Raw genomic sequence first — 22,413 nt, forward strand, 5'->3', positions numbered from 1 at the left:
ATGATTAAGAAGCATGAAAAATTCTCATAAGAGGAAAGGCTAAAGAAATCAGGGCTGTTCAGGCTGGAGAAGAGAAAGCTAAAGGGAGATATGATAAAGGTTCTCTAAAATTCAATGTACAGTGGTACCACAGAATACGAACGCCCCAGAACTCGAACAACTTGGAATCCAAACTTTTTTTAAATTAAATTTTGCCCCGGAATCCGAACGCTGCTTTGGAATTCGAACATATGGGAACTGCAAGCATTGCTCAGCCCAAAGCTTTCCCTCTGACACAACTTCCTGTTTCCGCCTATGAGGGAAGCTCTGGGCTGAGCAGAGCTTGCAGTTGCCGTTGTCGATTTTGCTGCCTATGCAGGAGGGGGCCCGATCTTGCTGTCTCTGCCGGTGGGGGCCCCGATCTTGCTGTGTCTGTCACGTGGGCCCGAACTTGCTGCCTCTGTTAAATTTATTGGAAAATCTGAGTTTATGGGACCAAGGAACGGATTAATCCAGTTCCTATTATTTTCAATGGGAAAAACTGTCTTGGAACTCGAACGTTTTGGAACTCAAACGGGGTTCTGGAATGGATTAAGTTTGGATTCCAAGGTACCACTGTATACTTAAACTGAGCTTTTCGTATTACTCCATCAGAAAAGCTGATATGCTTCTGATGGTGCTCCTGTCCCTCTATTGCTGCATTGCTATAGAGCATTTTGGATAAGTATCCTGGACTTGCAGGAGAGGGGAAGTCTAGGTTTGGGAAAAACATCCAAAAATCCAGTAGCGAAAATGACCATTTGTTAGATGTTTTTGAGCTTAGTGCACCTATCTCTTAAGACAATTTTCAAAAAATAAATATCCAAAAGAAAAATAAACACAAACAAGCCATTGGGATGGAGGAGGGGTCAGCATTCTTAATAGACTGGTCACATAGACATCCTGGCAGAGCAATGGAGCCAAACTATAAAAAATTGGTATTAATGGTGATGATCTGTCCTTAGATAACCCTGGAGGTGATAAGAAAAATGTGCTTCCCAAAATAAAAGGAATTAAAGAAAACAAGATGAATAAAAGGATCAATCAGTACGGGCCCAGTGCCCTCGTTACAACCGTTGGCCCTGGGCAGGTGTTTATGAAGTGACAAGCACTTAGAAATAAATCTAAATAAACCCTGCCCCGTACATCATATTATCCTTATATTGTATGTAATTTGTATACAAAAATATAAATATACATTACAAGATAATCGGGAGCACAATCATCCCCAGATTAAAGCAAAAGGAGAGAAAATCACCCCAAAGAAAATCTCCCTAGAACCTAATATATAAAAAAACACACAAAATGTGAAAATGAAAAAACCAAAATGCAAAAAGTGACAAAAATTGTCAAAAAACAAAAACAGATATAAGTATCAATATAATATCCTCAGTCTCATCCATCAAACCACAGCGCAGTGAGCCCTGTGCACCTGTCACAAATAGTTCGTGAAAATAATAAAAAATAGTGAAAAACTGTGAAAAGTACTTAGCTCAGTAAATCTAAAGCGGGACAAAGTTCAAAGTTCATCAATCATCGCTGTTCAATTCCACTCGTTTTGTTTTTTTTTTATATATATTAAGTTCTAGGGAGATTTTCTTTGGGGTGATTTTCTCTCCTTTTGCTTTAATCTGGGGATGATTGTGCTCCCGATTATCTTGTAACGTATATTTATATTTTTGTATACAAATTACATACAATATAAGGATAATATGATGTACGGGGCAGGGTTTATTTAGATTTATTTCTAAGTGCTTGTCACTTCATAAACACCTGCCCGGGGCCAACGGTTGTAACGAGGGCACTGGGCCCGTACTGATTGATCCTTTTATTCATCTTGTTTTCTTTAATTCCTTTTATTTTGGGAAGCACATTTTTCTTATCACCTCCAGGGTTATCTAAGGACAGATCATCACCATTAATACCAATTTTTTATAGTTTGGATTATCGTTGTTATTGGTATTCATATTTACATTTTAGTTTCTTTAGAGCAATGGAGCAACATAGGGAGCACTGCAGTGAACTTCACATAAAAGGTCCCAAGTATACATCTCACCATAACCCCTTTATATTGTATGGTGAGCCTTGCAAAACCCAACCAAAACTTACTGTACCCACCTGTGCATCACAACAATATCCATTATGCATGCAGGTATGCATTATGTAGGTATAGTAGATTTTGGATGCGTTTTAGAGAGCTCACATGTTTCACTAGAAGTGTACTAGATAGACTGGAATATGGACCTGTGTCTCCACCTCTACACCGACCACTACGCTACTTGCTGCATTAATAAGACTGGCAATAACATCTGAAACTGTCATATAGGCTGGTATGTACTGTTTATTTCATATCTTTGGGTGGTGGGAGAGGGTCGTGACCACTAGGAGGAGTCATGCCTTAATCCCTTCAGTGGTCATCTGGTCAATTTTGGCATCTTTTTGGCACTTAAAGTACCTGTAAATAGCTTAGATTTATAAGTAGTATACAAAATCACCTTCACCTTATTGATTAGTGAAACAGATCTAGCCTAAAACATCCAATTTTTGCCCTGGACATTTTCTACAGTGTTCTATTAATGCAGAAAAATTTTAAGCTCACCTTGGTCCCATCCAAACCACAGCCCCAAAACTCCCCCTTAAAATTTAGATGCACTGCAGACAAACTACATAGACAAGCATCTAAAATATAGGTTTTGAAAAATAGTGATTTGGATATTTTAGCAAGAAAAAACATCCAAATGCCACTTTATGCCATTTTTTTTGGATGCTTTTCTCTTTTGAAAATGAGCCACATTGTACTTGGCCCCTGATTCTAATTATGGAGCTCAAAACTGCATGTGCATATTTGGGAGTGCCCCCAATTTGTACATGCAATTTGAGTAACGAGCCAATTAGCACCAGTACCGTAATCAGGCACTAACAATCACTTATCACTGTTAATGGGAACCATTTGGATTTATGCACACATCTTGCTAAGTGCTATTCTATAAAAATGCACATATAAATCTTTTCATGTGGCCACGGAAGGAACATGGACATTCACTAAAGATGCGTGCAGTATTATAAAATTTGGGATATCTATGCCTTATTTATACGCAAGGATTTACACCAGGTTTCAGTTGGTATAAATTCTGGTGCCCAAAGTTGGGTGCAGATCCCAGCACTCTGTGTTATTCTATAAATGGTGTCTAACTCAGAGCTCTATTTTCAAAATCTCTCCTCAAGACTGTTAATTCTAAAAGGACTTAAATAAATCTATAGCATATTTTAACATTTGTAAGTGCTCAGTCACCAACCAGTATCATATAAAATGCCAGCTATGGTTGCATAGAGGGACCATCATTGCACTCTGAGAGTCCCTCTACCTGCCCTCCTAATCTCAAAACATGTAACAAACTTTTGCATTAATAAACACCATTACTGTTATAATTATTGTATTTCTTGAAAAATAATAAATAGACTTATCTGTTGTAAACGCTGTTTTCTTGTAAGGGCAGAAGCTTGGCAAAATTTTGTACTGGTGATTCAATCCAATTATTTTAAATTTGAAGAACAATTTTATTTTCAAACAAGGGGAGTAGCTATGGGAGCCACTGTAGCACCTTCCATTGCTTGTCTCTACATGACTCGATTCGAAGAAACTTTTGTTTACCAGTCCCAATATAAAAATAGGATATTGTTATAGAAAAGATTCATTGACGATGCCTTTTTCATTTGGAATGGACCTGAGGATGATTTAAACAGCTTTATGAATGATCTTAATCATTTTGACACCAATATTAAATTTACATTTAACATACAAAAAGAGAAGATTGCCTTTCTTTATATTCTAATTTTCAAACAATGCAATAAGCTACGAACTACTTTATATAACAAGCCTTCTGATTGTAATACACTGTTGGAATTTAGCAGCCATCATCCCAATGGGACAGTTTCTAAGAATCAGACGTTTGTGTTCAGACAATGAAAATTTTCATATTCAAGCTAACATTCTTTTTGAAAAATTTATAGAAAGGGGTTACCCCTCCAAGATTTTGAAAAGAGCATGGAAGAGAGCATTTTTCTGCCACCGTGATTGGCTTTTACAATCTACACAAAAAATCCTTTAGTTTATGTTCTTCCATTCTCTCCCCGTTGTTACCAAATTTGCCAGATTATATGTAAACACTGGTCGATCCTTAGGGTACATTCCCCTTTTCAACAATGCCCTAAATTCACTTTTAGGAGAGGCAGGAACATAGGTGAAATAATCAAGTACAACAATGTTCCCCGTGCTTTAGACCATTGTTATAACTCTCCCCATAAAGCCTGTGAGCACTGTATATATTGTCACTTCATTTGGCAAAATAATTTTGTTACAATCCCTCGAACGAAGAAAAAGTATTTCCTTAAATTTAACATAACTTGTGATTCAACAGGAGTTATATACTGTATCATCTGCCCTTGTAACAAACTATACATAGGTCACAGTAAACACAAAGTTAAAATTCGCATAGGAGAACATCTCTCTATTATTAGGAGGAAACAATTGCAAGCTCCTTTAGTGACCCATTGGGTTGATGTCAACCATCAGAACTCCAATTTTTGGTACACAGTGTTGAGGCAGATTTTTTCCCCTCGAGGTGGTGATATATCTCACAAGCTTTTGATGAACGAATTAAGGTTTATTTTTGAATGGCGGACTTTGAGTCCGGCTGGCCTCAACGAAGACATAGAATGGTTTAAATTGTAATTGGCCAGCTTTTTCAAGGGGGTGGGCGTTTGGGTTCCCTGCTGCTCACATTGGTTAGGGTCATCTATGCGTCATTTCATGACGTTATGCTCCCAGCGTTTATAAATTAGTTTAATTAATCACAGCGTCCTTTGCCCTTTCTGCTGTTCCCCTCGAAGTTTCAATGAACCTTACGGTCGCTGAAGTAAGTGAGTTTATATTATATTATCTATATATATAAAATCGGAGGTATGTATGTGTGTATGTATGTGTGTATGTGCCGCGATCACGCAAAAACGGCTTGACCGATTTGAACGAAACTTGGTATGCAGATCCCTCACTACCTGGGATGATATGTTCTGGGGGTCTCGCGGTCCACCTGCACACATGGGCGGAGCTACAAACATAAAATCAGATTTCACCCATTCATGTCAATGGAAAAAATGTAAAAAGCTGCCATTCTCACAGTAATTCAAAAACGGCTTGACCGATTTGAACGAAACTTGGTATGCAGATCCCTCACTACCTGGGGTGATATGTTCTGGGGGTCTCGCGGCCCACAACTCTATGTTGCTTGCTCAAGGGTGGGTTCACCCAAGAATTTATATGTTCTTGCTCCAGGAGGTGAAACTAAAAATGTTGTTTATAATCACGTTTTGCGTTAGTTGTATTGTATTCATTTTGTCAAATATTTCACATTATAATTTTAATATTGTACTTTTTATTAAGCTGTAAAAAAATAATTTCATTCACCACTATAAAGTATCTTTATTTGAATCCATTTACAGTATTATTGCTATAATTAAATACCCGTGCAACGCCGGGGCATCAGCTAGTATATTATATAGTTGTCTTTTGATACATCTATGATATAGGTAGTGTTCGTGTGGAACACTGTTTAGATTAGTTGCACTGAATAGGTCGTAGTTTGGGAATAATTATTTATTGTTTATGAGTTTATGTTTGGTTTTTGTGTATGGTTTTCAGTGCCCCCTTCCTGATGACGCCTTCGGCGAAACTCGAGTCGAAGGGAGGCCTTTAGTTTATTGAAGTCGGAGTTTTAAAGGTTTCTTTACAACACTGTAGCAGGATTGATTCATTTGATACACTACTTTTTGCCAAGCTTCTGCCCTTACAAGAAAACAGTGTTTACAACAGATAAGTCTATTTATTATTTTTCAAGAAGTATAACAATTATAACAGTAATGTTCTTTATTAATGCAAAAGTTTGTTACATGTTTTGAGATTAGGAGGGCAGGTAGAGGGACTCTCAGAGTGCAATGATGGTCCCTCTATGCAACCAGAGCTGGCATTTTATATGATACTGGTTGGTGACTGAGCACTTACAAATGTTAAAATATGCTATAGATTTATTTAAGTCCTTTTAGAATTAACAATCTTGTGGAGAGATTTTGAAAATATTGACATTTAACACAAGCAATTTATATATTAGCTCCTAATTTTGAGATTTAGTCTAACTCAGAGCACCATTTATATGAATACAGCTCAGCATTCTTTTTTTTTTTGGCGCCTAATCTTGTCCTTGCTGTATTAGAATTTTCTTTATTGTTCAATAACAATTAACATTAACATTAAACTCCTGAGTGTAATAGAAGAGATAAACAAAACAATGTTTACTCTTTCAAAAATACAAAGATATGAGAAAAGCAACTGCTTATTCCTGGGGGTAAATAGCATTGAATCTTGCTACATTTTAGTATTCTGCCAGGAACTTATGATTTGGATTTTCCACTGTTAGGAACAGGATACTAAGACAAATGAACCTTTGATCTGACCCAATATAGCAATTCTTATGTTCTTAGTTCCAGTAATGTGGAAAAACAGCACAGTTAGTGTACAGTATTCACAGGTGAGAGTTACCAAAATATATAAGCAAATGGTGGTTGATATTTCCATCCTCTGTAACAGCAACAGACAGCCCTCCTTTCAATCCCCCTGCTATCCCACTGTGGTAGCAAGAGACAGCTCCCTTTCAATCCCTTCTCTCCACTCCTTTGTGGCAGCAACAGACAACCCGCTTCGGATCACTCCCCTCCCCCACCTCTGTAACAGCAAAACACAACCCCAGTGTATTTCCTCCATCCCTGTAGCCCTAATTCTGGGCACTGTTTCCTCCAAGCTAAAGGATGGGAGTCCTCTACCAACAGTCCTACCAGTGTGGGGTGCAGTTTCACTATCACATTTTCAATAGTGAGGGACAGGCACATTCTGCAGGACTCCAAGAAACCTTGCCTATCCCTAGTGATTGAAAACACAATAGTGAAGCACAAACCCCATACTGGCAGCAGTGCAACTGGAGGACATCCACTCAGTTTAAAGCATGGGTGTCCAACCTTTTGGCTTCCCTGGGCCGCATTGGCCGAAAAAATTTTTTCTGGGGCCGCACAAAAACTAACACTAGCTGATTAGCAAAAAAAAGGTTGAGCAGGTCCCAAATTTGCAATCACTAATATAGAAGATGTATGTATCTAATAATAAACCTTCATTAAAGGGACACTGTGGAGAGGAACCCAAAAAAGCAGTAATACTTACCCTAACTGAGTGATCCTCCATGTACACTGCTGACAGTGGGAGCAGCCACAGGCTTCTGCATCCCCATTCTGATGAGCAGGAATGCGCGCTCCTGGTTCTCCCGTTCACTTCTATTAGCTACGGTGAGCCTCCTCAGAGCGGGGATACTGAATCAGCTGTCAGCAGCGCACGTGGAGGATCGTTTAATTAGGGTAAATATTACTGCTTTTATGGGCCTCCCACTTTGAGCTTAGGCTCCCTCAAAATGACTATCTCCCCTGCTGTAGCTAGTAGGGATCCTCAAACCTCACCAACTGACAGCAACCTCCTCCCCCTCCAACTTCCCAAGTTCTGCAGTTGGCAGCAATATTGCAGAGCTGCTGCCTTCCCTCCTTCCTGCCCCCCCTCCTTGGCTTTCATGCATGCATGAAAGCAGGGGCAGCTTGAGGATATTGTCATTGGCTGCAAAGCTTGGAGATTTTGAGTTGCCAGACTGGAGGAAGATGTCTTCAGTTGGCAGGGCTTGGGAATCCCCTAGCTCAAGTATTTATAAATTGCACTAAGGCAGGGAGAAACTTTGGTGCCCATCCACTAATTTTGGGCTCCAGTCCTTCCCTCAAATCAGCTATATATGACTACACCATTGAACACAAAAATAATTGTGATGCACATATCCCAAAGCTAACATATTCCAGTTAATAAATTCAAACTAAAACAATTTTTTCTACCTTGTTGTCTGGATGTTTTGTTTTTCCATCATCTTGGTCCCAGTTTCTCTTTCTGTTTTTTCTCTATCTTTAACTATTTATCTTTCCAGTGTCTGCTGTCCATTTTTTCCTCCTCTTCTCTCGTTCCATTTCCTTCTTATGCCTGTCTCGAATGTACTGATTTTTCTTTCAGCTTTCTTAACTTTTTCTTTTCTGCCTCTGTCCACTCAAATCTTGCCTTCTTTCTCACCCTTCTTACATTACATTACATTACATTAATGACTTCTATTCCGCCTGTACCTTGCAGTTCTAGGCAGATTACATCAAAAGATAACTGGACATTTCCAGGATGAGGGATACAATTAAAGACAATTGGCCTATTACATCAAGAAGATAGCTAGACGTTTCAGGAAGATGAATACAATTAAGAGCGTTAGGTCTGAAGCCATTTTGAAGGGAGGATAGTGAGAGGGGGAGAGAGGGGAAAAGAAAAAGGGGTTAGTAAATTTGGATGAATTTCTTAAATAGCAGGGTTTTGATTTCTTTTCGGAAAGCTTTGATGTCAGTTGATGCTGTCAGTAATTTGGTGATTGAGGGGTCCAATTTAGCTGCATGTGTTGCTAGTAAGTTATCGTACATCTTTTTGCGCTTGGTTCCTTTAAAAGGGGGGTGGGAGAAAGGGGATTGGGTTCTCCTCTGTCTGGATGAGAGGTTCCTGTTTAGGCAGTTGTTTAGGTAGGCGGGTGCCGTTCCGTTTAATGTTTTGAATAATATGCAGTAGAGTTTTAAATGTTCAGCTACCTCTCAATTCTCCATCTTCTCTCAATCCCTAGCTCTCCCATTTCCCATCTCACTCCTTTCCCAGCCTCCTATTCCCTTTTATCTACTCCCCATTACCACATTTTACCACTGTACTCACTGCTCTCTCACTCATCTTGTCATTTCCCTTTTGACCTCATCCACATGGCTCACCGATTTCAGAATTCCCCTCCCTCTCTCCACTGTTCAGGGTATAACTCCCTTTATTTCCATCCCCTAGCATCATCTTATCCCAGCTCTCTTCCCTCCTACCCTTCCATGATTCCATCTCTCCTCCTCTATTTCCATTGTCCAAAATTTTGCTCCCTCTCTTTTCTGTTTTTCTTCTTCCCTCCCCCCTTGATGCTGAACAAAGAAATGGGCCGCGGGTTGGACACCCCTGGTTTAGAGTGAGCAGTGCCCCTAGGCCTACCTTCTTGATCCCTAGAGGCTTAGTGGTAGACAGGGCAGAAGCAATACCCACTAATTCCTGCCCATCATGGCCTTCCCTTCAAAATGGCTGCATCTTCTATGTCTACTGCTAGACCACCAGTGATCAAGAAGACAGGCCAATGAGGAAGCCTACAAGGGTGGGTAGTGGGAATCCACAGGGGCTATCTGTTGCTGTCATGGTAGGAAGGAGGGGGATCAGAAGGGGGTTGTCTGTTGCTGTTACAGAAGGTAGGAGGGGGAATTAGAATGGTAAGGTGGAGAGTTGGGTGCAAGCCAATATTCAATTGAGACGTGCATAAATGTCTTATGCGGGTGCTGGGTAATATTAGCCAAGACCCGCATCAGCTTCAGTGGTCAGCACCTGCCAAATAAGCCCCAGATATTCAATGATGTTGTCCAGACATAGTCCAGTATTGATTACCTAGGGCTAATTCTGCCCACAGTGATCAGCGAGATGAGTATTGATCATATGGGTTTTCAAATGGATGTAAATAACATTGTTTTTATACTGCTGTATAAAGCAAATGGCCTTGTTTGAACCTGAAGGCCTTTGGACCCAAATGAAGAAAAATGCCAAAAGCTAGATAAAATTTCAAAAGTATGGAGCTTTCTATTTCTCAACAATTATATCCCTTGAATATGTCAAACATGTAGGGAAGAGAATGTGACTGGAGGAACATCCAGAGCACAAAAGTTTACAATCCTAAGTTTTTGTCTCTTTTACAGAGATTTGTATTCCACCTATACTTCCTAGTGTTTCTTTACAGTTCCCTGATTCAGCTGAAATTAGGTACACAGGCTCTCCTGTGGTCTTGCTATGGACAAATGACACTTTTGTATGATGTATTGTAAGAGGACAACACAGGGTAAAAAAATATGTGCACTGAAGGAAGATTATCTACTTACCTGTAAGAGTTGGGACTTTTTTATGCCTTTTAGAATAATTGATACCAGCTAATGCAACCCATCCTCTGATGACATATTCTATTATCAAATTAGTTATCATAGAACATCATCAGCTGTTATAAGGAAAGTAATTTTTTATGATATGCTCACAACAATCAAAACCTTCAGTCTCACTGAGCAGCATGACTTGCTCCAAGCATAAGAACAGAAGAACTGCCGCTGCTGGGTCAGACCACTGGTCCATCTTGCCCAGCAGTACGTTCACGCGGCGGCACTCACGTCAAAGACCAGCACCCTAACTGAGACCAGCCCTACCTGAGTACGTTCTGGTTCAGCAGGAACTTGTCTAACTTTGTTTTGAATCCCTGGAGGGTGTTTTCCCCTATGACAGACTCCGGAAGAGCGTTCCAGTTCTCTACCACTTTCTGGGTGAAGAAGAACTTCCTTACGTTTGTATGGAATCTATCACCTTTTAACTTTAGAGAGTGCCCTCTCGTTCTCCCTACCTTGGAGAGGGTGAATAACCTGTCCCTATTCACTAAGTCTATTCCCTTCAGTATCTTGAATGTTTTGATCATGTCCCCTCGCAATCTCCTCTGTTTGAGGGAGAAAAGGCCCAGTTTCTCTAATCTTTCACTATACGGCAACTCCTCCAGCCCCTTAACCATCTTAGATGTCCTTCTCTGGACCCTTTCAAGTACGGCGACCAGTGCTGGACGCAGTACTCCAGGTGAGGGCATGATAACCTTCTCCGATCTGTTAGTGATCCCCTTCTTAATCATTCCTTATATTCTGTTCGCCCTTTTCGCTGCCACCACACATTGCACGGATGGCTTCATCAACATGTCGATCAGAACTCCCAAGTCTCTTTCCTGGGAGGTCTCTCCAAGTACCTCCCCAGACATCCTGTATTAGTGCATGAGATTTTTGTTACCAACATGCATCACTTTACACTTATCCACGCTGAACCTCATCTACCATGTCGATGCCCATTCCTCAAGCCTGATTATGTCACGTTGCAGATCTTCGCAATCCCCCTAGCATAAGCTAGATGTAGTGCTATTGACATAATTTTGGCTGAGCTGACGTGGAGGCGTACTGTGCAGCTCTTGTTGTTTCTCTGTCTGCACTAGCTGTTTATTTGTCTGTGAATTTAATGATAACTAATATTTTGTATTTCCAAGATTCAATAATGTAAACCAGTCATCAGCTTTAGCAATCACTGCAGTTTGACTTGCTGTAAAAATAATCCCTCAGTTTTGCAGTTGGGGATTAATGCAAGTTCTTAATGTTAAATAAATCTCTCCCTCCCTCTAGATATGGAAAACGGATCCTTTCAACTGTTCTTTCTGAGAGATACAAATGAAGTTCTGTCATTGATACTTCAGGTGATGGCCTTTAGTTCCATATTATTTACTTATTGGGATTTATTAACTGCCTTTATGAAGAGATTCACCCAAGGCAGTATACACTGGTACAGTTTAATATAAAACTTAAACTTTTGTTAGCTTAACATAGTAAAATGACCAAATGTAAGCATAAATACAATAAATGAGATGGCAAGTTGAAACCCACAAATAATTAGGATTCAGTGACTTAGTAAGGGGGGGTGGGGGTGAACCGTCCCAGGTGCCATCTTCGCGGGGGCATCAGTGCCTTTCCTCCTTTCTATCCCCCGCACACCTCTTGAAATGTTTGCCAGCGCGGCAGCATCTTCCACCTGCTGCTTGCACTGGCCTCGGCTCCCTTCTGACATCACTTCCTGGTCACAGGACCAGACCGTGACATCAGAAGGGAACCGAGAATGGTGCGAGCAGCAGGTGGAAGATGCTGCTCACACTGGTGAGCATTTCAAGAGGTACGTGGGAGGAGCTCAAGGGGCATGGGTGCATAGCGCGGCAGGGAAGAGCAGGGGCGCATGGTGCAGTGATGCCGGGCGCCACTGCTCCAGGTGCCAACCTCCCTAGCTATATCACTGCTAGGATTAACTCAGGACAAACAAGATATAGTATCAGAAATATGCATATTTAAGAGCACTGTAGAATAATCATATAACAGAAATATGACAATGGCACAATAAAAATGATACCATAAATGACAGAACGGGACAGTCAGACTATAACACAAATAGGATAGGCAATTGGCAGAAAAGGTGTCAATATTAAGAACCTGTAAGCACTGTCAAGGAAAAAGTCCAGAAAGTACATTTGGGTACGTAATACTGGCACCAACAAACCATTTGCAGTCATGAATTCTGTACTCAAATACCTTACACCTCTGCTCTCTTCTCCCTATGCCCCATATTCTTTTTCACCTGACATCTTTCCTGTTCCCTCTCTTCCCCTTCCTTGCCTACTTCCATCACTCCTTCATCCATCCTTCTCAATATTCATCTCTCCTCTTTCCTCCTTCACCCTTCTCTCTCTCAATCTTTTTCTCTGTCCCTCCTCTCCCTATCTTGACCTACTGTCTCTTCTCTCTTCCCTCTTTTCTCCCCTATCGCCTGCTCACCTCAAACTCAGCTTTTTGCTTTCCCCTTCTTCCAAGTCTGACCTCACACTTATATCCAATCTGTGTCAAGAGGTAGCCAATCTGTCAAAAGACACATTTGCACACCCTGCTAATCTTTGCTGCTATGGGAGTCCTAGTCACCCATTCTCCAAGAGCAGGTCATCATAAGAACAGCTATACTGGGTCAGACCAATGGTCCACCTAGCCCAGTTTCCTGTTTCCACAGTGGCCAATCCAGGTAAAATCCAAGTAGTAGCATCAGAGTGCCTATGAATGCTTATGTCTGCATACACACTCCATCAACATTAAGGGCTCCTTTTACTAAGGTGTGCTTGCGCGCTAACCATGCGATAAATGAAAAATACTAACGCAAGCTCTATGGAGGCGTTAGCGTTTAGCGCGTGCGGTATTGTAGTGCACGCTAAAACTGCAAGCGCACCTTAGTAAAAGGAGCCCTAAGTGTAAATATATTATATATGCAGATGTAATACTAATGTTAAGTGCATTATACTGTATATAGAAGCTCTGAATGCTAATAAGATAGTTGTGATTCAATCACACTTAAGATTAAAAAACTTATCTGAAATCAGTCAGCTTTCAAAGACCCGAGGGCAAAAGAGACATCATTATCATCATCACCCAATTACCTCTATCTAAATTTAGACACAGAGATGAGTAAGAATTGACAGAATATAAATGCTAAATCATATTAAATTAAATTTTAAATTGCCCAAGATTATTTGGAAAGTAAAATCATAACTAAAATTCAAGAGCCATTAAACTTTCAGCCACGTTTACAACACCCTGATCCAGCTCTCCTCTTCCACATCACACTAATGTAGATAAGAAAGAAAAACAACTGGGACTGAAGATTAGTGGTTGCTGCCTTAGGGACCGAGTGACTATAAGAGACGCTCCTGAGTCAGCATAGTGACAGAGTTTCATTTCCTACAACATGAGCTTCAACATAAAGAAAAACAAAAGAGAGGAAAGGTAGGAGAAGGAGACAGAGGAGGAAGAGTATAGAATAATGTAAAATGAGGGAAGCAGTGACAAAAGGGTAGAAAGGTTCTAGAGATAAAGACATTACAGACATATAAGCTAGGATAGTTATATTAAGAAAAGGCATTGCTGTTGTGGAAGTGAACAAATTCCCCAATCTCTCTTTTCAAGGGAAAACAGTAATATCAATGATTTCACATCATCAAATTTGATAATTCTATCAATCAATAAACTGAAATACAAGCATATATCACCAGCCTGCCTTGTATCACTATAAAAATAAATCAATAAATGTTGAAGTACATGAGATATCAAAATCAAATGTTTCTACATCAGATGCATTTGATGAAAAATGCAAGGTGGTCTTGAAAACTCATGTACACCAGCATCTTTAGATTGTGATCCTTATATTAGACCTAGGAGTTGCCTGTCAGCCAGGTGAAGGAGTGTCCAGTCCCTGTGGCCCACCTGAGGAAGCAAATCGTGAAACCCGGGTTGGGGGGTTTAACAGCTTATGGCAGTTGCAATGTGCTAGTACTTTAAATATGTACCCGGAGCAGTGAAAGAGCTACAGCAGTGCCATCCTGCATTCAGATAAGTTATCTATCTTTTCCTTGTATGTTATTAGCAGGTGGCAGAGACAGTGAACTTGCTGTGATGGTCTCTATTATAACTGACTCCGTGACTTTTCACTAGAGTTTGGTTATGGGTCTGAGCGTTCACTTAGAAATCTAGAGTCACTGTGTGACTATGAAAGTATTTGGTTGTTTATTTATGTGGAAATAAGGTGATTATTTTTTTGAATCCTTATATTAGGCCAACATAATAATCTACAAACAAAAAAGCACATTTACCTACCTGGAACAGGAGTTATCTGAGGACAAGAAGCAGATATTCCTTTTTTTTTCCCAAATATTTAATTATACATAACAAAGTATGCAACATAGGAAAAGAAAACGTTTTACAAAGTACCACTGCCTAGAAATTACCACCTTATAGAGAGATTGTGAAGCACAAATCACTAGAAATCAAATATCAGAAATCAAGTTAGTAACTAACTACTAAAAAATAAGATCTATTTTAATCCTATCCAATACATTGGTCTTAATTATGCTTTTTTTCATATTCCAACAAAAATTTCTCCAGATGAGAATAATCAAAGAACATAAATTGTTTACCTCGATGATGAATAATCCAGCTACAGGGAAAAAGTTGATCCAATAGCTATTACTCTGTTTTTCAATCTCAGGAACTGTTTCCTAGGTTCTTGGGTAGCCAGTGTCACATCTAGAAAAACTTGAATTGGCTGCCCACAGAAAACATCTTTTTTATATTTAAAGTAATTCTTTAAAACAAGCAATTTATCATTCTCTGATACAAAGGTTACCAGCAATTTAGATTGAGAAGTAAATTGTATCTGGTGTGTCTTCCAGAAAAGCAGTGCGTTCCCCAACTGCTAGAGCAGAACCTAAATCAACTGTTCCCTTGGTTGACAAAGCTAGTGATAAAGCCAAGTACAAGATCTTTTGAAATATAATTGTTTCAGACACTTCAATTTTCAAAATTTCCTTTAAATATTTTTTCAGCAATATTTCTGCTGAAAGCAAAGGAGATTTAGGGAAATTAAAAAAACGTAGATTATTAACACGTAACCGGTTTTCCACTCGTTCTAATTTATGATGCATAATCAAGCTATCTTTCACAGCTGAGGTGTTGACATACCGAAGTGATTTCACTTGATTTTGCATCTCTTTGCTAGCACTTTACATCTTTGTAACATCCTCTTGAAACACAGAGATAGAAGAAACAACCTGATTAGAAAAATTATATAATTGTGCTATTTTCCCTTTAAACAAACTCAGTCTGAGTGATAACCCATCAATTGTCTTTTAAAGAAATATCCCCCTCAGAAACATCTTGAACAGAAATCATATCAACTGCCATCAAAACTGACCAGCTGCAATTTAACAGTGAAACCAGAACTTGGAGAGGCCAAAGCTGAAATCCGCACAGACTCAGGCATGTCCTGCAACCCTTTAGGTACGGATACCTCATGAGAATTAACTTCACAGGCAGAGGTGGAGAGGTTCTACTGTCAGGACTCAAAGTTAATCCATCCAAAGAAAGAGGAAAGGGAATATTTACAGTTTGAAAAGTCCCAGTCAAGTGTCTATCGGCCCTTTAACAACCTATGTAGAGGTAACCAATTTCTTCACATATCCGCTTCTTTTTCCTGTTATAAAAGCAATTTCCTTAAGCCTTCAAAATACTTCAAAGGGCTTCAAAGGGGCATGCCACAACAGCTGCATGCGAATGACTCTGCGCTTAAACACAGCTGGCAGATATACCGGGTGAGGGGACGGAGTCACAGGTCCCAACGGGCTGAGATGGAAGGTCCCTTCTCTTCAGTTCTCTAACACTTCTCTGATATCTCAAACGCTCACGCTCTCTCTCCTCACTCAAAGCACGGCTGGCAGATATAACGGGTGAGGGGGCGGAGTCACAGGTCATAACAGCTTGAGATGGAAGGCCCATTCTCCTCAGTTCTCCAATACTTCTCTGGGATCTCAAACAATCATGCCTTCTCAGAAGGCAGATATTCTCACATGTGGGTGACATGATTCATGTAGCCTGGTACTGTTACTTTAAAACTCTTCAGAGACTTCCTGTACCATGCATGCTCCAATGCCTTCCTGCCCGACAGCTCATGAGACCATCAGTTCAGTAGAAATGTTAAGAAGACAACTCGGGGTGGTGAGAGGGGTTGTGAGAATATTTGCCTGCTGTCCTCAGAAAACACCTGTTACAGGTAAGAAACTGTGCTTTATCCTAGAACAAGCAGGCAGCATATTCTCATGTGTGGGACTTGCTGCTTGGTTGTCCGTTCAATTGAGTACTACTTGATTGAGGTGATCCTGGAATGTGCATACAGCACTGCGAATTGCTCGAAGTTCCAGGAGATTGGAGAGATCTCTCGTGTGGACTCCAGCTGCCTTGAGTATGAAGACCGTCGAGGTGGGCTCCCCAATCTATCATAGAAGCATCTATTGTTAATATTTTTGATGTGGTGGAATGTAAATGAGAATGCCCTTGGACAGATTGACTGACAATAACCATCAGTGAAGGGATTGATGAAGTGATGAAGTCACTTGTATTTTCTGAAATAGCCTGTTGGTGGCTTGAGACCATTGGGTCAAAAGTGTCCACTGGGGTATCCTGAAATGTAGATGAACAAATGGAGCTATATAAACTGTAAATGCCATGTGACATAGAAAACACATCATTTGACGTGATGTGATGTGTCGAAGAAAGGAGACTTTCTAACAGATATGAATCAGTGCCTAGTCATTGTTGTGGCAAAAACATTCAAGCTTGGGTGATGTCCAGAAGTACTCCAATGAATAGGAGAGTTTGAGTGAGTTCTAGATGAAATTTGATAGCTGACTGCAAATCCAAGTAGCTCTAAGAGCTGAATAGCTGCATTCAAGGATTGAGGTGCCTGGCTCTTGATCAGCTCGGTAGGGGAATACTTGAAACCCATACAAGCAAAGGGTTGCAGGTACTACTACTAAGCATTTCAAGAATACTCTGGGTACTAAAGCTAGTCCAACAGTAACACTCTCTATTGGAAATGGCATGTTCACATTCAAAAGCAAAGATATTTCCTTTCGGCTGGAAGGATAGGAATATGGGTGTAAGCTTATTTGAGAGCAGAACCAGTTGTTCTTGTCCAAGAGAGGTAATAAGGATCCTAGAGAGACCATGCAAAATTTCACCTTTACATAGTATTTATTGAGAGCATGGAGGTCTAGAATTGGATAGAGTCCTCTGGTCTTTTTTGGTATGAGAAAATACTTGGAGTAGAACCCTCAGACCATCTCTCACAGAGGTACTTGTTCAATGGCAATGAACTGGAGAAGGGCTGAGAAGCATTGATAGCACTGAGATGAACTCTAATTGAAGTGGTTTTTAGACCAGAGTTGGATAAATGGAGACGATAATCCAATACTGAAGATATAGGGGAGGAAAAAGCTTCCTGATGATGAAGAGTACACCATGTTGAAAACTGTGTCCACTTCTGTTGGTAGCAATGCTGTGTAGAAGGTTTTCTGGATGCATCCAATATAAGGCAGACAGGATCAGATAGATCATTGTCAGCCGATATCATCCCGAGAGGTACCAAGTAGTCAGGTGCAAAGTCTAAAGACTAGGATATAAAAGCGATCCTTGATTCTGTGTGAGAAGAGATGGAAAGATCTGCAGGGGTATTGGCTCCTTGAGATTGAGCTAAAGTAAAAGGCCACTGAGGGGCTATGAGGATCATGGTGGCCGATTCTTGTTTGAGCTTGACAAGCGTCTTAAGAATGAGAGGAATTGCTGGAAAAGCATAAAGGAACTTGTGTGTCCAATCCAGGAGAAAAACATCTGCCTCTAGACGTTGCGGATAATTGTCTAGAGCAGAATTGAGGCAGCTTGGATTGTGAGGAGACGCAAACAGGTCTATCTGAGGAGTCCCTTAAAGAGAAAATCTGATGCAAGACTGTGGAGTTCATTACATTACATTAGTGATTTCTATTCCGCCAATACCTTGCGGTTCAAGGCGGATTACATAAGATTTATCAGGAGTTACAAGAATTGTAACTTTACATAAGAATTGTCATAGGAATTACAAAGGAGTTATATAAGAATTGTTGGGAACTTGAGGCGATACATGGGTAATTGGAAATATTTTAGATTTGAAAGGGGTAGTGGGTGTGATGGTGGAGATTAGGAAGGAACTGGTTGTGTTAGATAGGTTTTATGTATTTTTTGAAGAGTAGGGTTTTAGTTTCTTTTTTGAAAGTTTTGTAGTCTGTGGTCGAGGACAGCAGATTGGTGATTTGTCTGTCTAGTTTTGCTGCTTTGGAGGCCATTAGATTGTCATATAGTTTTCTTCGTTTGACATTTTTGGTTGGTGTGTGTGTGAATAGTGAGTGTGTTCTCCTGTGTCTGGCTGAGGTGGATTGAGTTAGTCGGTTGTTCCAGTAGGATGGGCTTTCTCCATTAATATCTTTGAAAAAAAAAAAAAGTATAAATAAAGAAATAATAACAATAACAATAAACCTTTGTAATGGCAGGTAGGACTAGAAGCAGCAAAACATCAATCAAAACAGGCAGTTCAGTCACCGAGAGCACCCAGGGGATGGCTATGGTCCGAGTACAGATGGAAGGGGAACCAGGACGGAGGGCAGAGGTCTCTGTACAGACCGAGGTCATCCCCTCAAAGATGTCTACAGTCTCTGTACAGACCGAGGCCATCCCCTCAAAGATGTCTACAGTCTCAACGCAGACAGAAGAATTGGATCAATCAGAGGAAAGCCTTTTGATGGAGCTGAAGAGCCTGAGAGAGGAGGTTCTGCGCTTAAGGAGCATCCGAGACGACGAGACCTTCATCGATGGAGTCATCCAGGAGCTGTCTCAGATCGCTGAACATAACATGACCATCCTGGGAACACCCAAAGCATCCAAAACGGCCACCTTGAGACAAATCGCCGGAATGCAGGAAGTGGTTGGAGACGCTGACTCCTGGCAGCTGGTGACTTCTACAAGAAAACGCAGAGGACCTAACTCTGTCTCTTTTTCTCTCATACAGGACAGCTCTACATCGACACCTCAAATCGCCCTGAGGAACAGATATCAGCTGCTACAGGAAGGTCCGGAGAAAGAGGTACAAGAAGTTGTTCAAAAGACGGTTCCAGCGCTGGAATCAACAGTACGGCCCACCCCCAAGAAGCGCAGAGTGGTGGTCATCGGAGATTCGCTGCTGAGGGGCACCGAGGGACCAATCTGCAGACCAGACCTACAATCAAGAGAGGTCTGCTGTTTGCCAGGGGCCAGGATCCAGGATGTCACTGCTTGCCTTGACAGACTCATCAAGCTCCGAGACCACTTCCCCATGATTCTAATCCACGTCGGAACCAACGACACCGCAAGGAGCAGCCCGGACAGCATACCTGAAGACTTCAGGGCCCTGGGGGAGAAGCTGAGGAGGATGGATGCGCAGGTAGTCTTCTCCTCGATTCTCCCAGTGAGGGGCAAGGGCAGAGCCAGAGAGGATCGAATACAGAGGGCGAACGACTGGCTGCGAGAATGGTGCAAGGAGATGAATTTTGGGTTTCTGCACCATGGAGAAGCATTGCAAGGGCTACAGGGACACGACGGGCTACACCTGACCAGAAGAGGGAAGAATGTCCTTGGACACCGTCTAGCCCGCCTCTACTCCACAGGGCTTTAAACTAGGTAAGTCGGGGGAGGGTACAGGCACAAACAACATACCTGGCAAACTAAACTGCCAATACTTTTTTGAGGCTGAGGTAAGTAGTCACCGAAATTCTGGGTCAGGGGAGAGTGCACACACTTTTGAGTCGGGAGTAGGGTCACATCATATTTATGGGTCACATTGCAATTCCGGGTCTAGAGGGAGTACACACTGTAATTCTGGATATATGGGGAGTAAACATTGTGGTTCTGGGTCTAAGGAAAGCACAAATAACGCAAATAATGCTAAAGGTGTTCAAGTAGCTCAAGCAGGAATATCCCCATTGAGACGTACAAAAATACAACATGGAGGGCTATGTACGTCAACGCACACAGTTTAGGAAACAAGATCCTGGAATTGGAAACAGAAATAAGGAATGCCGACCTAGATGTGGTGGCGATATCCGAGACCTGGCTCACAGACTCCCACGGGTGGGACATGGTCATACCGGGTTACAACTTGCTTCGCCGGGACAGGGAGGGCAGAATGGGAGGAGGTGTAGCATTATATACTAAAGATGACATTAAGGTTCACGAGAATCTCAGATGTCCAGGATACTGGGGAATCCCTTTGGGTTAATTTGGCCAGAGGAAAGGACAAATGCTTGTATCTTGGCGTAATTTACAGACCCCCAAGACAACAGGATGACCTGGTTATGGAAATAATCGGAGATATAGAAAATATCACCTTGCGTGGGGACACAGTATTGCTAGGTGACTTCAACATGCCTGATGTGGACTGGGTTACACTTACCTCTGCTTCCGGCAGCAGCAGGAGGCTATTAAACTCTATGAAGGGTGCAAGACTCAGGCAACTGGTGTTGGAACCAACAAGGGATCAGGCAATACTGGACCTGATACTTACCAATGGAGAAAGTGTCACAGAGGTCTCGGTGGGCGACACATTGGCCTCCAGTGACCACAACATGGTATGGTTCAATCTCAGGAAAGGTTTCACTAAATCTACCACACTGACCAAGGTCCTCAAATTCAAGGACACAAATTTCAAAGAAATGGGAGACTTCGTTCACCAGGCGCTACAAAGCCAAGCAGAAACCGATAACGTGGAAGAAATGTGGTCGACTTTGAAAGCAACCATACAAGAAGCAACAAACCGCTATGTTAAATCAGTAAGTAAACGGCGAAGGAACAATAAGCCACAGTGGTTTACTGCAGAGATCTCAGACCTCATCAAGGAGAAGAAAAAAGCATTCATCTATTACAAACAATCGGGGAAGCAGGACTCTAGAGCAGACTACCTGACCAAATCAAAAGCCGTCAAAACAGCAGTCAGGGAGGCTAAATTCCACATGGAGGAATCTCTGGCAAAGAACATCCAGAAGGGAGATAAATCCTTCTTCAGTGATAGAAGAAAAAACTCAGGCGGGATTGTACGTCTTAGGAAACCAGACGGAGACTATGTGGAAAAGGATTCGGAAAAAGCCCAACTATTAAATGAATACTTCTGCTCAGTCTTCACCCGAGAAGCGCCGGGGCTCGGCCCTCAGCTACAGACAAGGGTTGGCTCAGTTGACCTGTTTAGTAACTTTGAGTTTACGCCCAGCAGTGTCTACGGTGAGCTGTCAAAGCTCAAGGTTAACAAAGCAATGGGGCCGGACAACCTGCACCCCAGGGTGCTTAGGGAGCTGAGTGATGTCTTGGCGGAGCCACTGTCCGCGCTCTTCAACCTCTCCCTTAGTACAGGCAGCGTCCCGTTGGACTGGAGGACGGCTAACGTCATTCCACTCCACAAGAAAGGCTCAAAGATGGAGACAGCAAACTACAGTCCAGTGAGTCTAACATCGATAGTGAGCAAACTAATGGAAACTCTAATCAAACACCAATTAGATAAGATCCTGGATGAGGAGAATCTACGGGATCCCCGACAACATGGATTTACTAAGGGGAGATCCTGCCAATCCAACCTGATCAGCTTCTTTGACTGGGTGACAGGGAAGCTGGATATTGGGGAGTCCCTGGACATCGTGTACCTGGACTTTAGCAAAGCATTCGATAGCGTACCACACCGCAGATTGCTGAGCAAGATGAGTTCTATAGGATTAGGTGACACATTGACGCAATGGGTTGGGAACTGGCTTGAAGGTAGGCTTCAAAGGGTGGTGGTGAATGGCACCCCCTCCGAAATGACGGAGGTGATCAGTGGAGTGCCACAGGGCTCAGTCTTGGGCCCAATCCTATTCAACATCTTTATAAGGGACTTGGCAGAAGGGCTTTGAGGTAAAATAACATTATTCGCCGATGACGCCAAACTAAGTAATGTAGTGGGCAAATGCACAACAGACGAAGATTCAATGCCCGACAACATGATGCACGACCTACTCCTACTGGAGCAATGGTCTAGGACATGGCAACTCAACTTCAATGCCAAAAAAATGCAAAGTTATGCACCTGGGCAGCCAAAATCCATGCAAGTCTTATACCCTTAATGGCGAGATCCTAGCAATAACGGTAGCAGAA

At 41.6% G+C, this 22,413-nt stretch overlaps 1 protein-coding gene across 3 annotated transcripts in view; it reads right to left on the reverse strand.

The window, feature by feature from the left end:
• Positions 1–22,413, reverse strand: part of GLB1L2 (galactosidase beta 1 like 2) — a 228,484-nt gene that overhangs the window by 133,392 nt on the left and 72,679 nt on the right. The window lies entirely within an intron of this gene.

This window comes from Geotrypetes seraphini, chromosome 13, assembly GCF_902459505.1.
Source record: "Geotrypetes seraphini chromosome 13, aGeoSer1.1, whole genome shotgun sequence".
Taxonomy (NCBI): Eukaryota; Metazoa; Chordata; class Amphibia; order Gymnophiona; family Dermophiidae; genus Geotrypetes; species Geotrypetes seraphini.